General features: G+C 38.9%; 1 long non-coding RNA gene across 2 annotated transcripts in view; it reads left to right on the forward strand.

Moving 5' to 3' along the window:
• Positions 1-17,133, forward strand: part of LOC140134040 (uncharacterized) — a 30,392-nt gene extending 13,259 nt beyond the window's left edge. For both annotated transcript variants that reach the window (XR_011856034.1, XR_011856035.1), the window contains exon 3: positions 16,545-17,133. This is a non-coding gene — a long non-coding RNA (uncharacterized lncRNA). The remainder of the gene's footprint in view (positions 1-16,544) is intronic.
• The last annotated feature ends 5,651 nt before the right edge of the window (positions 17,134-22,784 follow it).

Here is a 22,784-nt window from a genome sequence, read left to right on the forward strand (position 1 = left end):
ACTATGACCATATAATGGAGGATAGGAGTAGTAGTATTGTGCAGTACCCAAATATAAAGACTGAGCGTAGTAGTACTATGACTATATAATGGAGGATAGGAGTAGTAGTATTGTGCAGTACCCAAATATAAAGAATGAGCGTAGTAGTACTATGACTATATAATGGAGGATAGGAGTAGAAGTATTGTGCAGTACCCAAATATAAAGAATGAGCGTAGTAGTACTATGACCATATAATGGAGGATAGGAGTAGTAGTATTGTGCAGTACCCAAATATAAAGAATGAGCGTAGTAGTACTATGACTATATAATGGAGGATAGGAGTAGTAGTATTGTGCAGTGCCCAAATATAAAGAATAAGCGTAGTAGTACTATGACTATATAATGGAGGATAGGAGTAGCAGTATTGTGCAGTACCCAAATATAAAGAATAAGCGTAGTAGTACTATGACTATATAATGGAGGATAGGAGTAGTAGTATTGTGCAGTACCCAAATATAAAGAATGAGCGTAGTAGTACTATGACTATATAATGGAGGATAGGAGTAGAAGTATTGTGCAGTACCCAAATATAAAGAATGAGCGTAGTAGTACTATGACCATATAATGGAGGATAGGAGTAGTAGTATTGTGCAGTACCCAAATATAAAGACTGAGCGTAGTAGTACTATGACTATATAATGGAGGATAGGAGTAGTAGTATTGTGCAGTACCCAAATATAAAGAATGAGCGTAGTAGTACTATGACTATATAGAGGAGGATAGGAGTTATAGTATTGTGCAGTACCCAAATATAAAGAATGAGCGTAGTAGTACTATGACTATATAATGGAGGATAGGAGTAGTAGTATTGTGCAGTGCCCAAATATAAAGAATAAGCGTAGTAGTACTATGACTATATAATGGAGGATAGGAGTAGTAGTATTGTGCAGTACCCAAATATAAAGAATGAGCGTAGTAGTACTATGACTATATAATGGAGGATAGGAGTAGAAGTATTGTGCAGTACCCAAATATAAAGAATGAGCGTAGTAGTACTATGACCATATAATGGAGGATAGGAGTAGTAGTATTGTGCAGTACCCAAATATAAAGAATGAGCGTAGTAGTACTATGACTATATAATGGAGGATAGGAGTAGTAGTATTGTGCAGTGCCCAAATATAAAGAATAAGCGTAGTAGTACTATGACTATATAATGGAGGATAGGAGTAGCAGTATTGTGCAGTACCCAAATATAAAGAATAAGCGTAGTAGTACTATGACTATATAATGGAGGATAGGAGTAGTAGTATTGTGCAGTACCCAAATATAAAGAATGAGCGTAGTAGTACTATGACTATATAATGGAGGATAGGAGTAGAAGTATTGTGCAGTACCCAAATATAAAGAATGAGCGTAGTAGTACTATGACCATATAATGGAGGATAGGAGTAGTAGTATTGTGCAGTACCCAAATATAAAGAATGAGCGTAGTAGTACTATGACTATATAATGGAGGATAGGAGTAGTAGTATTGTGCAGTGCCCAAATATAAAGAATAAGCGTAGTAGTACTATGACTATATAATGGAGGATAGGAGTAGCAGTATTGTGCAGTACCCAAATATAAAGAATAAGCGTAGTAGTACTATGACTATATAATGGAGGATAGGAGTAGTAGTATTGTGCAGTACCCAAATATAAAGAATGAGCGTAGTAGTACTATGACTATATAATGGAGGATAGGAGTAGAAGTATTGTGCAGTACCCAAATATAAAGAATGAGCGTAGTAGTACTATGACCATATAATGGAGGATAGGAGTAGTAGTATTGTGCAGTACCCAAATATAAAGAATGAGCGTAGTAGTACTATGACTATATAATGGAGGATAGGAGTAGTAGTATTGTGCAGTGCCCAAATATAAAGAATGAGCGTAGTAGTACTATGACCATATAATGGAGGATAGGAGTGGTAGTATTGTGCAGTACCCAAATATAAAGAATGAGCGTAGTAGTACTATGACTATATAATGGAGGATAGGAGTAGTAGTATTGTGCAGTGCCCAAATATAAAGAATGAGCGTAGTAGTACTATGACTATATAATGGAGGATAGGAGTAGTAGTATTGTGCAGTACCCAAATATAAAGAATGAGCGTAGTAGTACTATGACTATATAATGGAGGATAGGAGTAGTAGTATTGTGCAGTGCCCAAATATAAAGAATAAGCGTAGTAGTACTATGACTATATAATGGAGGATAGGAGTAGTAGTATTGTGCAGTGCCCAAATATAAAGAATAAGCGTAGTAGTACTATGACTATATAATGGAGGATAGGAGTAGTAGTATTGTGCAGTACCCAAATATAAAGAATGAGCGTAGTAGTACTATGACTATATAATGGAGGATAGGAGTAGTAGTGTTGTGCAGTGCCCAAATATAAAGAATGAGCGTAGTAGTACTATGACTATATAATGGAGGATAGGAGTAGTAGTATTGTGCAGTACCCAAATATAAAGAATGAGCGTAGTAGTACTATGACTATATAATGGAGGACAGGAGTAGTAGTATTGTGCAGTGCCCAAATATAAAGAATGAGCGTAGTAGTACTATGACCATATAATGGAGGATAGGAGTGGTAGTATTGTGCAGTACCCAAATATAAAGAATGAGCGTAGTAGTACTATGACTATATAATGGAGGATAGGAGTAGTAGTATTGTGCAGTGCCCAAATATAAAGAATGAGCGTAGTAGTACTATGACTATATAATGGAGGATAGGAGTAGTAGTATTGTGCAGTACCCAAATATAAAGAATAAGCGTAGTAGTACTATGACTATATAATGGAGGATAGGAGTAGTAGTGTTGTGCAGTGCCCAAATATAAAGAATGAGCGTAGTAGTACTATGACTATATAATGGAGGATAGGAGTAGTAGTATTGTGCAGTACCCAAATATAAAAAATGAGCGTAGTAGTACTATGACTATATAATGGAGGATAGGAGTAGTAGTATTGTGCAGTACCCAAATATAAAGAATAAGCGTAGTAGTACTATGACTATATAATGGAGGATAGGAGTAGTAGTATTGTGCAGTACCCAAATATAAAGAATAAGCGTAGTAGTACTATGACTATATAATGGAGGATAGGAGTAGTAGTATTGTGCAGTACCCAAATATTAAGAATGAGCGTAGTAGTACTATGACTATATAATGGAGGATAGGAGTAGTAGTATTGTGCAGTACCCAAATATAAAGAATAAGTGTAGTAGTACTATGACTATATAATGAAGGATAGGAGTAGTAGTATTGTGCAGTGCCCAAATATAAAGAATAAGCGTAGTAGTACTATGACCATATAATGGAGGATAGGAGTAGAAGTATTGTGCAGTACCCAAATATAAAGAATGAGCGTAGTAGTACTATGACTATATAATGGAGGATAGGAGTAGTAGTATTGTGCAGTACCCAAATATAAAGAATGAGCGTAGTAGTACTATGACTATATAATGGAGGATAGGAGTAGAAGTGCTGTGCAGTGCCCAAATATAAAGAATAAGTGTAGTAGTACTATGACTATATAATGGAGGATAGGAGTAGTAGTATTGTGCAGTACCCAAATATAAAGAATAAGCATAGGAGTACTATGACTATATAATGGAGGATAGGAGTAATAGTATTGTGCAGTACCCAAATATAAAGAATGAGCGTAGTAGTACTATGACTATATAATGGAGGATAGGAGTAGTAGTATTGTGCAGTACCCAAATATAAATAATGAGCGTAGTAGTACTATGACTATATAATGGAGGATAGGAGTAGTAGTATTGTGCAGTGCCCAAATATAAAGAATAAGCGTAGTAGTACTATGACTATATAATGGAGGATAGGAGTAGTAGTATTGTGCAGTACCCAAATATAAAGAATGAGCGTAGTAGTACTATGACTATATAATGGAGGATAGGAGTAGTAGTGTTGTGCAGTGCCCAAATATAAAGAATGAGCGTAGTAGTACTATGACTATATAATGGAGGATAGGAGTAGTAGTATTGTGCAGTGCCCAAATATAAAGAATAAGCGTAGTAGTACTATGACTATATAATGGAGTATAGGAGTAGTAGTATTGTGCAGTACCCAAATATAAAGAATAAGCGTAGTAGTACTATGACTATATAATGGAGGATAGGAGTAGTAGTGTTGTGCAGTGCCCAAATATAAAGAATGAGCGTAGTAGTACTATGACTATATAATGGAGGATAGGAGTAGTAGTATTGTGCAGTACCCAAATATAAAGAATGAGCGTAGTAGTACTATGACTATATAATGGAGGATAGGAGTAGTAGTGTTGTGCAGTGCCCAAATATAAAGAATGAGCGTAGTAGTACTATGACTATATAATGGAGGATAGGAGTAGTAGTATTGTGCAGTACCCAAATAGAAAGAATAAGCGTAGTAGTACTATGACCATATAATGGAGGATAGGAGTAGTAGTATTGTGCAGTACCAAAATATAAAGAATGAGCGTAGTAGTACTATGACTAAATAATGGAGGATAGGAGTAGTAGTATTGTGCAGTACCCAAATATAAAGAATAAGCGTAGTAGTACTATGACTATATAATGGAGGATAGGAGTAGTAGTATTGTGCAGTACCCAAATATAAAGAATGAGCGTAGTATTACTATGACTATATAATGGAGGATAGGAGTAGTAGTATTGTGCAGTACCCAAATATAAAGAATGAGCGTAGTAGTACTATGACTATATAATGGAGGATAGGAGTAGTAGTATTGTGCAGTACCCAAATATAAAGAATAAGCATAGTAGTACTATGACTATTAAATGGAGGATAGGAGTAGTAGTATTGTGCAGTACCCAAATATAAAGAATGAGCGTAGTAGTACTATGACTATATAATGGGGGATAGGAGTAGTAGTATTGTGCAGTGCCCAAATATAAAGAATAAGCGTAGTAGTACTATGACTATATAGAGGAGGATAGGAGTTGTAGTATTGTGCAGTACCCAAATATAAAGAATGAGCGTAGTAGTACTATGACTATATAATGGAGGATAGGAGTAGTAGTATTGTGCAGTGCCCAAATATAAAGAATAAGCGTAGTAGTACTATGACTATATAATGGAGGATAGGAGTAGTAGTATTGTGCAGTACCCAAATATAAAGAGTGAGCGTAGTAGTACTATGACTATATAATGGAGGATAGGAGTAGTAGTATTGTGCAGTACCCAAATATAAATAATGAGCGTAGTAGTACTATGACTATATAATGGAGGATAGGAGTAGTAGTATTGTGCAGTACCTAAATATAAAGAATGAGCGTAGTAGTACTATGACTATATAATGGAGGATAGGAGTAGAAGTATTGTGCAGTACCCAAATATAAAGAATGAGCGTAGTAGTACTATGACTATATAATGGAGGACAGGAGTAGTAGTATTGTGCAGTGCCCAAATATAAAGAATGAGCGTAGTAGTACTATGACCATATAATGGAGGATAGGAGTGGTAGTATTGTGCAGTACCCAAATATAAAGAATGAGCGTAGTAGTACTATGACTATATAATGGAGGATAGGAGTAGTAGTATTGTGCAGTGCCCAAATATAAAGAATGAGCGTAGTAGTACTATGACTATATAATGGAGGATAGGAGTAGTAGTATTGTGCAGTACCCAAATATAAAGAATAAGCGTAGTAGTACTATGACTATATAATGGAGGATAGGAGTAGTAGTGTTGTGCAGTGCCCAAATATAAAGAATGAGCGTAGTAGTACTATGACTATATAATGGAGGATAGGAGTAGTAGTATTGTGCAGTACCCAAATATAAAAAATGAGCGTAGTAGTACTATGACTATATAATGGAGGATAGGAGTAGTAGTATTGTGCAGTACCCAAATATAAAGAATAAGCGTAGTAGTACTATGACTATATAATGAAGGATAGGAGTAGTAGTATTGTGCAGTACCCAAATATAAAGAATGAGCGTAGTAGTACTATGACTATATAATGGAGGATAGGAGTAGTAGTATTGTGCAGTACCCAAATATAAAGAATGAGCGTAGTAGTACTATGACTATATAATGAAGGATAGGAGTAGTAGTATTGTGCAGTACCCAAATATAAAGAATGAGCGTAGTAGTACTATGACTATATAATGGAGGATAGGAGTAGAAGTGCTGTGCAGTGCCCAAATATAAAGAATAAGTGTAGTAGTACTATGACTATATAATGGAGGATAGGAGTAGTAGTATTGTGCAGTACCCAAATATAAAGAATAAGCGTAGGAGTACTATGACTATATAATGGAGGATAGGAGTAATACTATTGTGCAGTGCCCAAATATAAAGAATAAGCGTAGTAGTACTATGACTATATAATGGAGGATAGGAGTAGTAGTATTGTGCAGTACCCAAATATAAAGAATGAGCGTAGTAGTACTATGACTATATAATGGAGGATAGGAGTAGTAGTATTGTGCAGTACCCAAATAGAAAGAATAAGCGTAGTAGTACTATGACCATATAATGGAGGATAGGAGTAGTAGTATTGTGCAGTACCAAAATATAAAGAATGAGCGTAGTAGTACTATGACTATATAATGGAGGATAGGAGTAGTAGTATTGTGCAGTACCCAAATATAAAGATTGAGCGAAGTAGTACTGTGACTATATAATGGAGGATAGGAGTAGTAGTATTGTGCAGTACCCAAATCTAAAGAATAAGCGTAGCAGTACTATGACTATATAATGGAGGATAGGAGTAGAAGTATTGTGCAGTGCCCAAATATAAAGAATGAGCGTAGTAGTACTATGACTATATAATGGAGGATAGGATTAGTAGTATTGTGCAGTACCCAAATATAAAGAATGAGCGTAGTACTACTATGACTATATAATGGAGGATAGGAGTAGTAGTATTGTGCAGTACCCAAATATAAAGAATGAGCGTAGTAGTACTATGACTATATAATGGAGGATAGGAGTAGTAGTATTGTGCAGTACCCAAATATAAAGAATAAGCGTAGTAGTACTATGACTATATAATGGAGGATAGGAGTAGTAGTATTGTGCAGTACCCAAATATAAAGAATGAGCGTAGTAGTACTATGACTATATAATGGGGGATAGGAGTAGTAGTATTGTGCAGTACCCAAATATAAAGAATAAGCGTAGTAGTACTATGACTATATAATGGAGGATAGGAGTAGTAGTATTGTGCAGTACCTAAATATAAAGAATGAGCGTAGTAGTACTATGACTATACAATGGAGGATAGGAGTAGTAGTATTGTGCAGTACCCAAATATAAAGAATGAGCGTAGTAGTACTATGACTATATAATGGAGGATAGGAGTAGTAGTATTGTGCAGTACCCAAATATAAAGAATGAGCGTAGTAGTACTATGACTATATAATGGAGGATAGGAGTAGAAGTATTGTGCAGTACCCAAATATAAAGAATGAGCGTAGTAGTACTATGACCATATAATGGAGGATAGGAGTAGTAGTATTGTGCAGTACCCAAATATAAAGAATAAGCGTAGTAATACTATGACTATATAATGGAGGATAGGAGTAGTAGTATTGTGCAGTACCCAAATATAAAGAATGAGCGTAGTAGTACTGTGACTATATAATGGAGGATAGGAGTAGTAGTATTGTGCAGTACCCAAATATAAAGAATAAGCGTAGTAGTACTATGACTATATAATGGAGGATAGGAGTAGTAGTATTGTGCAGTGCCCAAATATAAAGAATAAGTGTAGTAGTACTATGACTATATAATGGAGGATAGGAGTAGTAGTATTGTGCAGTACCCAAATATAAAGAATGAGCGTAGTAGTACTATGACCATATAATGGAGGATAGGAGTAGTAGTATTGTGCAGTACCCAAATATAAAGAATGAGCGTAGTAGTACTATGACTATATAATGGAGGATAGGAGTAGAAGTGCTGTGCAGTGCCCAAATATAAAGAATAAGTGTAGTAGTACTATGACTATATAATGGAGGATAGGAGTAGTAGTATTGTGCAGTACCCAAATATAAAGAATAAGCATAGGAGTACTATGACTATATAATGGAGGATAGGAGTAATAGTATTGTGCAGTACCCAAATATAAAGAATGAGCGTAGTAGTACTATGACTATATAATGGAGGATAGGAGTAGAAGTGCTGTGCAGTGCCGGGTATAGGAGGAAAACTCTCCTCTGGCAGTGAGAAGGGCAGCAGAGGCGGGTCTCACATCTAGTATGTATTTGGGAGAAGAAATTGATGAGAATTTTAAAAATGTGTCACAGTCCAGGTACCGAACCCCCATAAGCTGTTCTCACACTGGTCAGGGTTGGATCAGGGTTTGGTCAGTGAAAAACTGACATTTTGCATCAAGCCCCTTCTACGCGTGCTTTTGTCGTGCAGAACTTGCATTGTAATCAAAGGGCTTTTTCAGACTTCCATTTTCTTTCACGCACACACACGTGTTTATTTTCAACCCCTTAAGGACGCAGGGTTTTTTCGCTCGTTTCTCGCTCTCTACCTTTAAAAATCCATAAACTTTTTAATTTTTACCTGTACAGACCTGTGTAAGGTCTTATTTTTTGCGTAACAAATTCTACTTTCCAGTAATGTTTTTTATTTTAACATGCCATGTAATGCGAAGCTGGAAAAAAAATTCCAAATGTGGAAAAATTGAAAAACGTCCGTCCGTTTCAGTCAGTTTTTACGACTTTGACTGTGCGTTCCAAATAACACCTCAGCTTTATTCTTTGGTTTGGTGCGATCGCGATAATACCAAATTTATACAGGTTTTATGGCGTTTTAATACATTTTCAAAAATTAAACGAATGTGTACAAAAAAAAATAAAATTTTTTTTTGCCATATTCTGACGCTAATAACTGACATTTTGATCACTATTTATTCCTTTTTTTGTGACTTAAAAAGGTGTAAAAGTAGCATTTCGGACATTTGGGTGCCATATCCCATCTCGGAGGTCACCGCCGTCCGTAACCGTTTTTTTATTTTGATAGATCGGGCATTTTGGGACGCGGCGATACCTGATGTGTCTGTGATTTTTACTGTTTATTATATTTTACATCAGTTCTAGGGAAAGGGGGGGTGATTTGAATTTTTAATATTTTATAAAAATTTATTTATTTATTTCTTAGACCATCTAGGGTACATTAACCCTAGATGGTCAGATCGTTCATACCATATACTGCAATACTTCTGTATTGCAGTATATGGCATTTTTGCATGTTATTCGTTACAGTGAGCCACTGGCACATTGTAACGAATCTGCAAAAACAATTTAGCCTCGGGTCAAAAGAAGACCCAAGGCTACCATGGCAACCGATCGCTGCCCCCTGATGACGTTCGGGGGAGCGACAATCGGAATTAAGATGGCAGAGCCCATGCGCCGCCGTCTTTTAAATGCCACCGGCGAACTTGCTGGCGGCAACAGAAGGGTTAATGGTGGTGGGGGTTTGCTGCAATATGCAACAACCCCCACCCGTGAGCCCTCTTTATACATTCCCTGCACCTCTGCGGCGTAGAGCTACACCGTAGAGCGTTAAGGGGTTAAAGCACGTTTAAATTTTCAGCATACATGAAAAACTGAGACACTGATTGAACTCTGATGTAAAATGTCAGTTTTTCACTGACCAAACCCTGATCGCACCCTGATCAGACTCTGACTGATCTGCAATGCAAGTGTGAATGGGGCCTAATAATGACATATCTTATGGATTTGTCATGAATAGTAAGGATGGAATAAACCCATGTAAAGCCGGCTGCCGATGATGAATGTTCACAGGATTCATTCCACAGCCATTTCATACAACGCATAAACCATCCAAAATCTGATGGTTTCTGTTACGGATTTAAAGGAAATCTACCACCAGGATGAAGGATTGTAAACCGAGCTCACTTACATGCTGGTGGGTGCCCATCTGCCAGGATCTGCTCTTCTTTTAGCTTCTTAAGTTGTTTTATGTGAAAAGCTTTTTTAAAAATATGCAATTTAGCAAGAAGGGCTCCATTTACTGAGCTCAAAGCCCCTCTGTGTAATTTGCATAATTACATTATTTTTTTTTTTTGTTAATTCAAGGGGATTAGAAGCTAAAAGAAAGCAGATCATGACAGAGGAGGTCTACACCAGCATGTCAGTGAACTTGGTTTGCAAACCTTCATCCTGGTGGTAAATTTCCTTTAAGCTGCATTTCTAATGCAGAAGGGAGGACTGAGCGCCCACAATTGGCATCAATAACTGACATGCTGGAGATTTTATAAATTCTATACATTACACTGGTACTGTATATTGCTATCTGCAATGTGTATATCAGCTTAGAACCACATAAATAACTGTGTATATATATATATATATATATATATATATATATATATATATATATATTGTGTGGGGACTCAGGTAGATGCCTGGTAGTAGTAGTGCAGGGAGCAGGGACACATGCAGAGTTAGTGTTTTATTCACACTTCCAAAACAACATAAATTCAGCTTTGTTTTTAAACCCTGCCCGGCTAGGCACTGCCTAATACAATATCATATCCTAGCTATACGGGTACCAGGCTGCCTGGCACACGCTCTTGGCCAGCGGTAGTACAGGAGGCACTCAGTTACCTTTGCTCTGTGAACTCAGTCTTAGGGTGATGTCACACATGGCATTTTGAAACCGTTTTTTGGTCCGTTTTTAAGCAGTCTGTTAAAAAACGCATCCGTTCTTAAAAACAGATGCGTTTTAACGCATGCATTTTTTAACGGACTGTTCAAAAACGGACCAAAAACGTGTTCAAAACTCCATGTGTGGCATCACCCTTAGCCTTCAGCTCTCCAGGTAGTGCCTCACCTACTGCTTCTGGCCTGCAGATTATATCAGGCTCTAACGAGGCCTGTGACCCGCACCTGTGGGCTATACAGAAACCCAGGACCGAAGCCCGGATGTAGGAGTAGGAGTCCCACTACCTGCCTAACCCTACTCCATAATAAGCAGGCCCAGTACACACATTACAAAGGTGTCTATGCCAGTTAGGCCAACATAGACCAAACAGACTTCTCCTGCTTACTATATGTCTGCATTAACCCTTGGGTTACTGCAGACAAATCCAGGGCTTTTACCACATGCATTTTATCTGCCTGTAAGACAGATAGTGGCTCTCCCACACAATACCTCTTACTTTCTCACAGTATATATATATATATATATATATATATATATATACACAGGTGGTCCCCTACTTAAGAACACCTGACTTACAGACGACCCCTAGTTACAAACAGACCTCTGGATATTAGTAATTTACTGTATTTAAACCTCAGACTAATTGACTAATTGTCACAGAGACCAAAAAAAATTTTGACTGGGGTAACATTTATAAAATATACAGTTCCGGCTTTCATACAAATTCAACTTAAGAACAAACTTACAGAACCTATCCTGTACTTACGTACAAGATAGGGTCCGGAGGTTTGTTCTTAAGTTGAATTTGTATGCAAGTCTTAACTGTATATTTTATAAATGTAGATTGGCGTTTAAACATTTTTTGCTGTAATGGGACCAATGATTATCAATAAAGCTTCATTACAGACACATTACAGCTGATTATTGCAAAGTATTCAGAAAGCTTCACCAGAGGTCAGAGGGGTCTGTCTGTAACTATGGGTTGTCTGCAAGTCGGGTGTCCTTAAGTACGGGACCGCCTGTATATAATTACAGAATTTTTCAGACTATAAGGCGCACCGGAGTATAAGGCGCACCATCTTTAAATGCCTGCTAAAACATCTAGGTTTATATATAAGGCACACCGGATTATAAGGCGCACCTTATTATAAGGATGAATGACCAGCAGGTGGCAGAACTGTGCACTGTTCAAGGCAGCTGTTGTCTGTAGGTACGGTTCATATATAAGGCGCACTGGACTATAATTCGCATCTTTGAATTCTGAGAAAATCAAAGGATTTTTCGTGCGCCTTATAGTCCGAAAAATACGGTATACACATACAGCTGCATAAACCACCTGTGAATAAGCAATTGTAATTTTTATTAAAATATTTGAGGTGCTAAACCCAGTTTATTTCAGTGACATATTAATTCTGGCGACATGAGTGAACTTTACTCAAAGTTAAGTGTTCCATAAAAACCTGCAAGAACCCAACAGTGACAAAACTGTAAAAAATCATCAGAAAACCAGCAAACACTGATAAATCTGCCCTCTGTGTATACATGAACACACACAGTTTGTGGTTGAAACTACAACATACTGTACTACACACATTAACTACACTCTTGTTTTACATAAGTACAGTAACAATCCTGCAGGTTGGGTGCAGCCTTGACTCTAGGTGCTTTCACGCGCTGAATTATTGGATGCGTTGTTACATGTTATAATGTGTTTGGCTGAAGTGTAAGCAGATGTGTCCCAATGTTAACACATCCAACAATAATGAAACGCATGGTAACAAGTAAAAACGCATGTTTTGAAGAACAGGGCTTGGTCATTAATAAGCCTGCTCACTAAGGGGTTAATAAAGGTGTTTTTTTGTCGAAATCATTTGTCATTTACACAGGGAAAGCATGAATGTCTGGATTGGGGAACCAGCAGTCATCAAATGAGAAGGAAAAAGATTAAAAAGATTTTTAGATTAAAAATCCATTTTATTTGAAAAAATGAAAAACTAGGACGTCACTAATAATGAAAAGTCTGACAAGTTTCCAACCAGAGGGTTCTTAGCCGTAGCCCAATTAGCTCCAATTGGCTCCGGCCAGGCTAGTACACGCCCCAGTAGCCTCTGTAGTTAATTTACATATTACTTAATTGGTTCGCGACCGGATCCCGCTGCATGGCATATGAGGCTGCATATTGCAGCAAAGACTTACCGGTAACACCCACAATCGGTACTAGCACCGATCGCAGGTGTTATTACAGCGATGGCTGCCGGCAGCCTCAAAAAGTTAGCGGCGCATGGGCGCCACCTCCTTGCCTAGGATCGTCGCTCCCCGTGACGTCATCGGGGAGCGGCGATCCGTCTCCATGGTAGCCTCAGGGCTATTTCGTTTTGACCCCTTCAATACAATGTTCTGATAGCACATTGTAATGAATGAGGAGGAAAATCCCCATATACTGCCATACAGTAGTATGGCAGTATATGATAGGATCGATCAGACAACCTAGGGTTAAAGTACCCTAGGGAGTCTGAAAAATAGTAAAAAGAAAAATAAAAAAAAATTGTAATAAAAAAACCTAAAAATTCAAATCACCCCCCTTTCCCTCGAACTGACATAAATATAAATAAACAGTAAAAATCATAGACACATTATGTATCGCCGCGTCCGAAAATGCCCGATCTATCAAAATATATTAACGTTTTTTCACTGCGTTTAACCCCGTAATGGAAAATAGTGCCCAAAGTCGAAAATGGCACTTTTTTGACATTTTGAAAAATATAAAAAAAAAATCTATAAAAAGTGATTAAAAGGTCGTACAGTCCTAAAAATTATATCATTGAAAATATTATCAAAAGTCGCAAAAAAATGACACCATCTAAAGCTCCATACAACAAAGTATTAAAAAGTTATTAGCGCCAGAAGATGGCAAAATCAAAAAAAAAAATTTGTACAGGAGGTTTTAATTTTTGTAAATGTATGAAAACATTATAAAACCTATACAAATTTGGTATCCACGTAATCGTAGTGACCCAAAGAATAAAGTAGACATGTCATTTGGGGTGCTCAGTGAAAGCCGTAATATCCAAGCCCACAAGAATACGGCACAAATGCGTTTTTTCACCATTTTCATTGCATTTGGAATTTTTTCCCCGCTTCCCAGTACACGGCATGGAATATTCAATACCCTCACTATGAAGTGCAATTTGTTATGCAGAAAACAAGCTGTCACAGAACTCTTTACGTGTAAAAATAAAAAAGTTATAGATTTTTTTACAGCAGATTTATACATTTACCATCCTAACATGCTGTATTTATTTTCCCTATAATATAAAACTAGTAAAAATTAAATCACTAATAATAAAAACAGATCACTTCAAACCACCTCACCAAAATCTCCTACATTTTGTGATGGATTGGATAAAGGCAATAATAGAACTCTAATGCAAACAAAACTATACACATTTTCAGCATATCAGTTGTTGTCTGAAATCTCACTTTCACTATTAGCATCCAATCAGACTTGGTGAAGAGATCCCAATCCTTCCTGCTAAGCCACACCCCTTCCCTAATAAGCCCCAAAAGGGGGTGATTTAACACAAAATACCGGCAGCTCGGTCCCGATCGCAGGCGTTTCCATAGAAACGCCGATGCTATCAGGCCTCGGCCCGCCCCGGTGGCCGTGACTTTGTTTGCGTTTGCAAGCGCAGACAAAGCGGTACGTGTGGCACCAGCCTTAGGCCCCTTCCACACTTGGAAGTGTAATGCGCTGAACTCGCATCACACCCCAGCGAGTGCTGCCTGGATCTCCCGGCCGAACGCTGCAAACCAAACTGAACTGACATGCTGAGTTCATTTCCGGTTTGCAGCGTTCGGGCCGGGAGATCCAGGCAGCACTCGCTGGGGTGTGATACGAGTTCAGCGCATTACACTTGCAAGTGTGGAAGGGACCTAAGGCAACATTAAGACAACTGTATGGGGAACGTATGTATGGGCAACATATATACATCACATATATGTCCCCCATAGACAGCACGGTGCTGCACATGGGCACCAACCTTCAGTCCAGTCCAGTAGCCAGGAGAAAGATAGGATATAACGCTGTGCGCCATATATATCGCTATGCAGAGGGGCAGGGGTGAGCAGCGCTGTGCCCGCCATGCTACGTTACGGCGGGCACATGCTCATGTGAATGTAGCCTTATACTGCACCAGAATTCCTCATCACAGTGATAAATGTGGCGCAGCAAAAGATTATTGTTTTCCAGCTAGAAACTGGCGAAACCTGAGACACATTGTTAAATGCCCCCTACAGTGTATAAAACACATAATGGGGCAGATTTATCAAGCTGTCTGAAAGTCAGAATATTCCTAGTTGCCCATGGCAACCAATTACAGCTCAGCTTTCGTTTTACCAATGCTCAAGAATATTTTAAAGGCAAGCTGTAATTGGTTGCCATGGGCAACTAGGAATATTCTGGCTTCCAGACAGCTTGATAAATCTGCCCCAATGGATGTGGAGCAAAACTTGAAGGCTAGTTTTTAGTGCACATTATTCAAGACTGATGGTTTTTCTTTTATCTCTGCCCCATTATCTACAGGAAAATCCTAGCAAAAACATAAGGGAAAACTATGGCTTCTAATATGCCAGTCGGAATAAACCATTTGTCAAAGCATCATGGGGGATACTTGTAAATATAAATTAGAATCCATTAATGTAACTGACCCAAAGGAAGTAAATATACACAATATATTATATTACTGATACTGTACAGCATATAGTGGATATAGGAGTAAGCGTACTGTGTGAAAATGGAGCAGTCCATTTCATATACTGTATACAGAGTCCCTTTCCTGGTTGGTTTATTCCATGAGCATCAGCCAATAGCAACACAGCATTATATGAAAAGTGGGTGTGGCTTTTAGAACTGTCACCTTCTTTGTGAAGTGTAGCAACTGTCTATGTCCTGGGGTCCTGGATAATTACACTACAAGGAAGATGTAAAGCGTTGGTGTTGGGGGAGCAGTCCTACCAAAATCCACTATCTGGTACGTTACATCCAGTTACTTCATCCCCAGCAGCTATTAACAGTTTCTTCCACTTTTAGTTGATGTACAGTATCTTTACATGATGCAGAATCTTATACTGTCATTTATGTATCTCATACATTGGATGAAGTTTTAGGAGACTCTGACAACTGACACCAAGTGATGTGTGGGAGGGAAAGGCCAATTACATAAGGGGTTGGAGTGTGATACAGATTTACTGATGACGGGACAACGTATTATGGCTCTAACTAACTGCCACATAGTAAAACTATACTGTATATATGTATAGATGTGTGTATATATACGTATAGATGTGTGTATTTATATATATATATATATATATATACATACATATATGTATAGATGTGTGTATATATATATATATATATGTATAGATGTTTGTGTATATATATATATATATGCATAGATGTGTGTATATATATATATGTATAGATGTGTATATATATATATATGTATAGATGTGTGTGTGTGTATGTGTGTATATATATATATGTATAGATGTGTGTGTGTGTATATATGTATAGATGTGTGTGTGTGTATATATATGTATATGTATAGATGTGTGTGTGTATATATATATATATATATATATATATATATATATATATATATATATGTATAGATGAGGGGCTCTTGTAATTACTACTGGAAGGCAGTGATGGGCCCGGGCAGCTACCATCTTGTACAGTTGCCTTGGCAACCCACCCGCCATGCCTGGCAATGTATGTCCCTGCAGGAGACACCTGGAGAGATACCTGCAGTCACTTCACTGAATATAATGTCTCTTTTTATTTCAGATTAGGAGACGTGATGTGACGGATCCTCTGATGGACGAGACGTCTTCCTGCTGGATGTGGAGACCAGTCACTGGTGAGTTACATCCTCCACTCAGTGACATCACATCTCATCATTTGTATCTTTACCAACTTATTTACCCCAGCTCAGTGGATTCACACAGAACCTGTCACACATTGTATTGTATTGGGTGTAATCTAAAACATGAAAAATTTACATGTACAGCTCTGTTCACACTATTTATTTTTCTTTTACCCTAGGTTGTCTGATTAATCCTACCAAATATTGCCATACTATAGTATGGCAGTATATGGGGATTTAACTGCTCATGAATTACAATGTGCCATAGCAAAGCTGCTAGCACTGATCACGGGTGTTACACGGGTGTTCACTGCAATATGGAGATTGGACCGCGATATAGGATCTCACTCACTCTATATCGCGATCCAATCTCCCCATACACTCCTGAAAGCCTGAATAATGTGTATTTATAGTGGCTGAAGTATTTTAAGGTTTAAAATAAAATTGACATTTTAAAGTGTTCTAATTTCATACAGTGTAAACGTCATTGATATCTATGTGTTTATTCTCTGTGCCATAAATAACTGTTATACAAAGATATAAACATGAATTTTATATATTTTATTATGTGTTGTTTAATAAAGCTGTTTTGTTCATTACTATTGAGTGATATTTATTAAACCACATCCTCTTTTGCTAGTAGATGTTCATTTATAATAAACGGAGACCCCTGTCCCCCAACAAATAGACGTTCTGCTCCGCTTTCTTGATATGTAAAATGAAACCTCCTGTCTTTTACCTCATCAGCCAGGGATCCCTGACCATACAATGGCTGCAGATGGAGGGTCATGTTATCTAATCTGTCCATGAACCTCGACAGGACCTGTAACTAATATTCAGACTATCATAAGGTCCTGCCACAGCCACATTCACTTCTATAGGAGGGAAAAGTCACAAACACGGCTACCCCTGAATCTTTTCTCAGGGGTACTGGGTGAAGGAAATCACATCTGTGTGTATATAGAAATACATGGGAACAGGAGCTCGCTGCAAAAACAACGGCTAGAACACACAGGAAAAATATTTGTTTCCACCCTCTTGGCCACTAGAAGCTTAATAACACATAACCTTACAGAGGTCATATCATTGTATAAACAAAACGTACATTACATACATCAAGGGTTAAATGAAACCTCTCATGAAAAACTCCTGTTGCTTCTGCCCTAATCAATAATCCTTGTATGTAAATTAACTGCAGGGGCTACTGGGGTGTGTACATGCCCCAGTAGCTTCTGCAGTTAATTAACATATTACTAAAATAAAGTTTTTTTTTAACAAGTTAGGTTACGATCCAGGATTATTAAATAACAAATTAGGGCAGAGGCAGGCAGGAGGAATCTACCATCAGATCTACTTCTGATTCCTCATGGTAGGTTTCCTTTAAGCAGCGTTCAGCATCTCAGACTTGGTGTCAGCATCCACTTGATCGCATTGGTTGCCCCCTGTTATTATTACTTATACACGCTTTCCTTTATGCTTCTATGTTACAATTGTCGCATGTATATTCAGGAGTAGTATTCTGCGGTGCCCATATATACAGGATATACAGGATAGGAGTAGTCAGAGGTTGCACTAATTCTTTTCCTGTAGAGTAATAAAACTCCTCTTACCATTTATAAGGAGTGTTTCTTACTGATGAGGAGTATTTTATTTTCACAAATAGAAATAAATAACTCATAGGTGTAGATAATGTTAATGTACTGCAATTCATGCAAGACAATCATAACTGTGCATAAATATCACAGAGATGATTGTGTAACTCCTATTGTATGTGCAGGCACCTAAAGCATAAGCGATAGAGTAACTTTAGTAGGGCCCTATGCCCTATACTGTGTAGGGCAGTGATGGCGAACCTTTTAGAGGCCAAGTGCCCAAACTGCAACCCAAAACCCCCCTCATTTACCGTGAGGTGCCAACCAAAAATTAAAGCAGTAACTTACTGCTCCCTGTTCAACAACTTTCAATCATATTGGCCTCCAGGAGAGCAACACAGTAGATAGATGGAAAATTTTCATCATTTTAGCTTCTTTCCAGTTTCCCTCCGTACACAGAGAATCGTGGGGCCAGCAGGAGGTCCTCCAAAATTAATTTGACCCTGTCTAATTCTCCCTCTTCCTACAGTCCCAAGTAGTGAAGTATCAAAATATGACTGAAAGCAGCATCTTTTAAGTTTCTTGGAACTGCAGGAAGATTCTTTGAGTCTTGTCTGGTGCGCTGGGGGGATGGCCCGGGTGCCCACAAAGAGGGCTTTGAGTGCCGCCTCTGGCACCCGTGCCATAGGTTCGCCACCACTGGTGTAGGGTAACAAGGCTGGAATTACCCTATTTGGGAGTATGCGATGAGTCTTATGCAGTGCAGGGGGTGGGGGGTGAATGGGCCTTATACAGTGTGGGAGGTTGGGGGTTATACACTTCGTGGGTGTCACGTCACCAGCTCTCAGGAAGGGGAGGGAGTGGGCAGTTTCTACTGCATGCTGTGGGTATGCATTATTAGGACCCAAGCTCTGGCTCTGGGAAGGGGAGAGGGCGGCCGGAATGTGATGCACACTAGAGGCGTGCATAATTAGTAGTCATGCAGAGCGCTGAGTCCCTGTGTGAGCCCCTAACTTGCATATTGTCTAAAGACATTTTCTGGACTAACTAAATGCTTTGATACCTACTGAAGGCAGCAGTATCTAAATCTCAAACAGCTAGTATGTTTGGTTTAGATACCGCACTACAAAGTCGTAGATTTTCTTTAAACAATACAAGACACCGGGTGCTGGTTTCCATAGAAACACATATATGAGCAGGCCGTGGCAAACCCACATGTGTTTTGATTCCATTTCTAAAAGGTTTCATGTGAGCGCACCCACACCATGGCGAATCTACTTTCTGAGATATTACCCATTAGTTTCCCTGTCTGGGGGCAGAAATAAAGCTTAAAGCTGAAATATGCAGATTAATTTCTAAGGTTTCTGGGGTGTAGAGTAGCCTGAGACAGCTCTGGGGGCGGAGGCTACTCCACACCCCCAGTAGCCACTACTGACCCTCCTCTATCCATAGCGACATTATTTGAGCTCTGCAGAAGCACAGTAGCTCGCTGCATGCGCATTGTATACAGACAAATGGGAGTTACTGCACATTCCCAGAGCTCAAATGATGCCGGAGACAGGCAGAGGCAGATAGAGGAGATAGAGCAGATAGAATTTTACTACCCTGACTAACAATACCACCTTCTGTAGCTCCTGCACCGTGCGGCCCATGTCACGTGACTGACGCGACCTGACGTCAGGTCGCATAAGTCAAGTGACCAGAGGCGCGCGGTGCAGGAGCTACAGAAGGTGGGCGGATCGCCATTAGGAGTGAAGGTACGCGGAAGAAGACATCAAGGGTAAGTATATAAGGTTATTATTTGTATAAGGAAGGCAGCTATAGTCTTTTTTTATTAGTAAAGGGAGGCTGGGGCTTTTTATTAGTTAAGGGAGGCCTCTAGGGCCTTTTAATTAGTAAAGGGAGGCCTCTAGGGCCTTTTAATTAGTAAAGGGGGGCCTTTAGGGCCTCTTAATTAGTAAAGGGGGGCCTCTAAGGCCTTTTAATTAGTAAAGTGGGGGCTCTAGGGCCTTTTAATTAGTAAAGGGGGGCCTCTAGGGCCTTTTAATTAGTAAAGGGGGGCCGCTAGGGGCTCTTAATTAGTAAAGGGAGGCTGCTAGGGGCTCTTAATTAGTAAAGGGAGGCCGCTAGGGGCTCTTAATTAGTAAAGGGAGGCCGCTAGGGGCTCTTGATTAGTAAAGGGAGGCCGCTAGGGTCTTTTAATTAGTAAAAGGAGGCCGCTAGAGGTTTTTATAAGTAAAGGGAGGCTGCTAGGGGTTTTTTATTAGTAAAGGGAGGCCGCTAGGGGTTTTTTATTAGTAAAGGGAGGCCGCTAGGGGTTTTTTATTAGTAAAGGGAGGCCGCTAGAGGTTTTTATTAGTAAAGGGAGGCCGCTAGGGGTTTTTTATTAGTAAAGGGAGGCCGCTAGGGGTTTTTTATTAGTAAAGGGAGGCCGCTAGAGGTTTTTATTAGTAAAGGGAGGGCGCTAGGGGGTTTTTATTAGTAAAGGGAGGCCTTTTATGACTGTTTTAGTGTAATTTTGTGCTATTTTGGTTGGTGGTGTGCCCCAGGATTTTCTAAGTATAAAAAGTGTGCCGCGGCTCAAAAAAGGTTGAAAATCACTGCTCTAGAAGGACGAGGTCCTTACCAGTGAGGGGAAATAGCTCTGCTGGAGTTATCTACTTCCCATTAGTTGTAGGGACCATGTTGTTCTCCTGTTGGCGGGTATGATAGTATACAGCTGCTTCTCAGTGACCGGGCAAAATCCTATTCTTACTAAGGACCTGCACATAATCCTGAAGTACTGAAATTCTGTTTTTCAATTACCTTGATAAACATTAATTTTTGAAGTGACAATAAAATAAGGTAAATCTGGTCAATCTTCTGTACAGATTGCTGAGAGCTCTGTGTTATTGGCCCTGTGGGGATATTTACAGTGTTTGGGGTACAAGGTAAAGGCGCACTTCCCTGTATGTGACCAGGAATGGTGGTTACTTCCCACCTTACGTGCCAAGTGGGTGTGAAGGGAACATGGTGAAGGCTTTAGCGCAATTCAATGCCAGGCCAGTCCTGGTGTGGAACTCCCCATGTTGCGAACCCTGACGCATTTATTAAGAGGTTGGAGCCTCCTAATAGATGCAGCAAGTGCCAGGGGTTGGAGATTACTTTATTCGCTGGCGCACCATGTTGTAATGTTGTGCTATATGTTGCATTTCATGTGTTCAATCTGTTGTCCTTGGAGCTAAACAAAGAAGCAAAGAGGTTGAATCCTATCATTATGAAACCACATGAGAATCTATGGAAACATTGATATCTATCTGCACATTGTTACTGTGTATACAGCATTGACATCCATGTATGTTTATTCTCTGAACCATGACTGTTAGATAAGGTATGGGGGATATAATAGTCAGGTTATTTTGTGCTTTGTTGGATTTTATGTATTCTATCATGTGTATTAAATAAAACTCTTATTGTTCATTACTAGTTTTATGAGTAATATTTATTGGTCTACACTCTACACCAACGTTTTAGTAGAGGTTTCTCTATAAAAAAAAATTAACCTGTACATATACCTTTTTAGCTGAATTTTTCAGCATAATTTTTGTGCTGAAAGGGCCCCAATCGGCTTACACATAAGTACAGAAAAAAATACACTTATTACTTATAAACTGGCGCCCACCTCTAGCATCCTCTCCTCTACACATCTTCTCTTCTGGTCTCTGGGTTCTTGGCAGCGCAAGCAGAGCCACGTCTATGCAATCTGCCCGTGCACACACACTATGACACGCCGTGATTCCGCCCATATTCGGAACAGGAGATGCAGAGAGTAGAGAATGCCAGAAGTGAGCGTCAGAAGGCGACTACTAAGTTTTTTTAAGTGCAGAACTGCTGGATATAGTATAAATTGGGAGGGGCTCCGCTGGTCATTGTATAGGTTGGAAGGCGGCTGTTGAACATTTTCTTCATGGGGGGCTGCTTCTGAGCATTTTATTCATTAGGGGTTGTTGATGGACATTTTATTAACAGGGGTGGGCCCTGTTGGACATTTCATTAGTAAGGGGAGGCTGTGGCTGGACATTATCCAGAGGGGAGGCTGCTGGACATTTTATTAAACAGTAGCTGCTACATTTTCCACCCTAGGCTTATACTGGAGTCAATAAGTTTTCCCAGTTTTTATTTTTATCTGCCTCCGCTTATGCTCAAGTATATATGTTATATGGCAGCAGTCTATAGTAGTGTTCATTTTAGGGTCTCAATATATTATTGTAATAATTATAGTGGAGCATTAAATATAATATTCACGATCAGGGGGCAATTTTTTAAATAATTACTTTGGAGCACTATATTTATAATTGTTCATTACGAGTCATGATATATAATTTAATATATAACTAGTTTGATACGGAATATGTTTTTTCTGGTTTATTCTATTAAAATCAGAGGGACATGAAAGAGTAACAACAATCACTCAGCTCCAGGGCCATAACTGAAGCTGATGGGCCCCAGTGCAAAGTCTATGCCAGCTCTCCAACTATAATGTATGTATTTCAGTACTAGTCTTCTTATATGGGAAAGAGACACCTTATG

This window comes from Engystomops pustulosus, chromosome 5, assembly GCF_040894005.1.
Source record: "Engystomops pustulosus chromosome 5, aEngPut4.maternal, whole genome shotgun sequence".
Taxonomy (NCBI): Eukaryota; Metazoa; Chordata; class Amphibia; order Anura; family Leptodactylidae; genus Engystomops; species Engystomops pustulosus.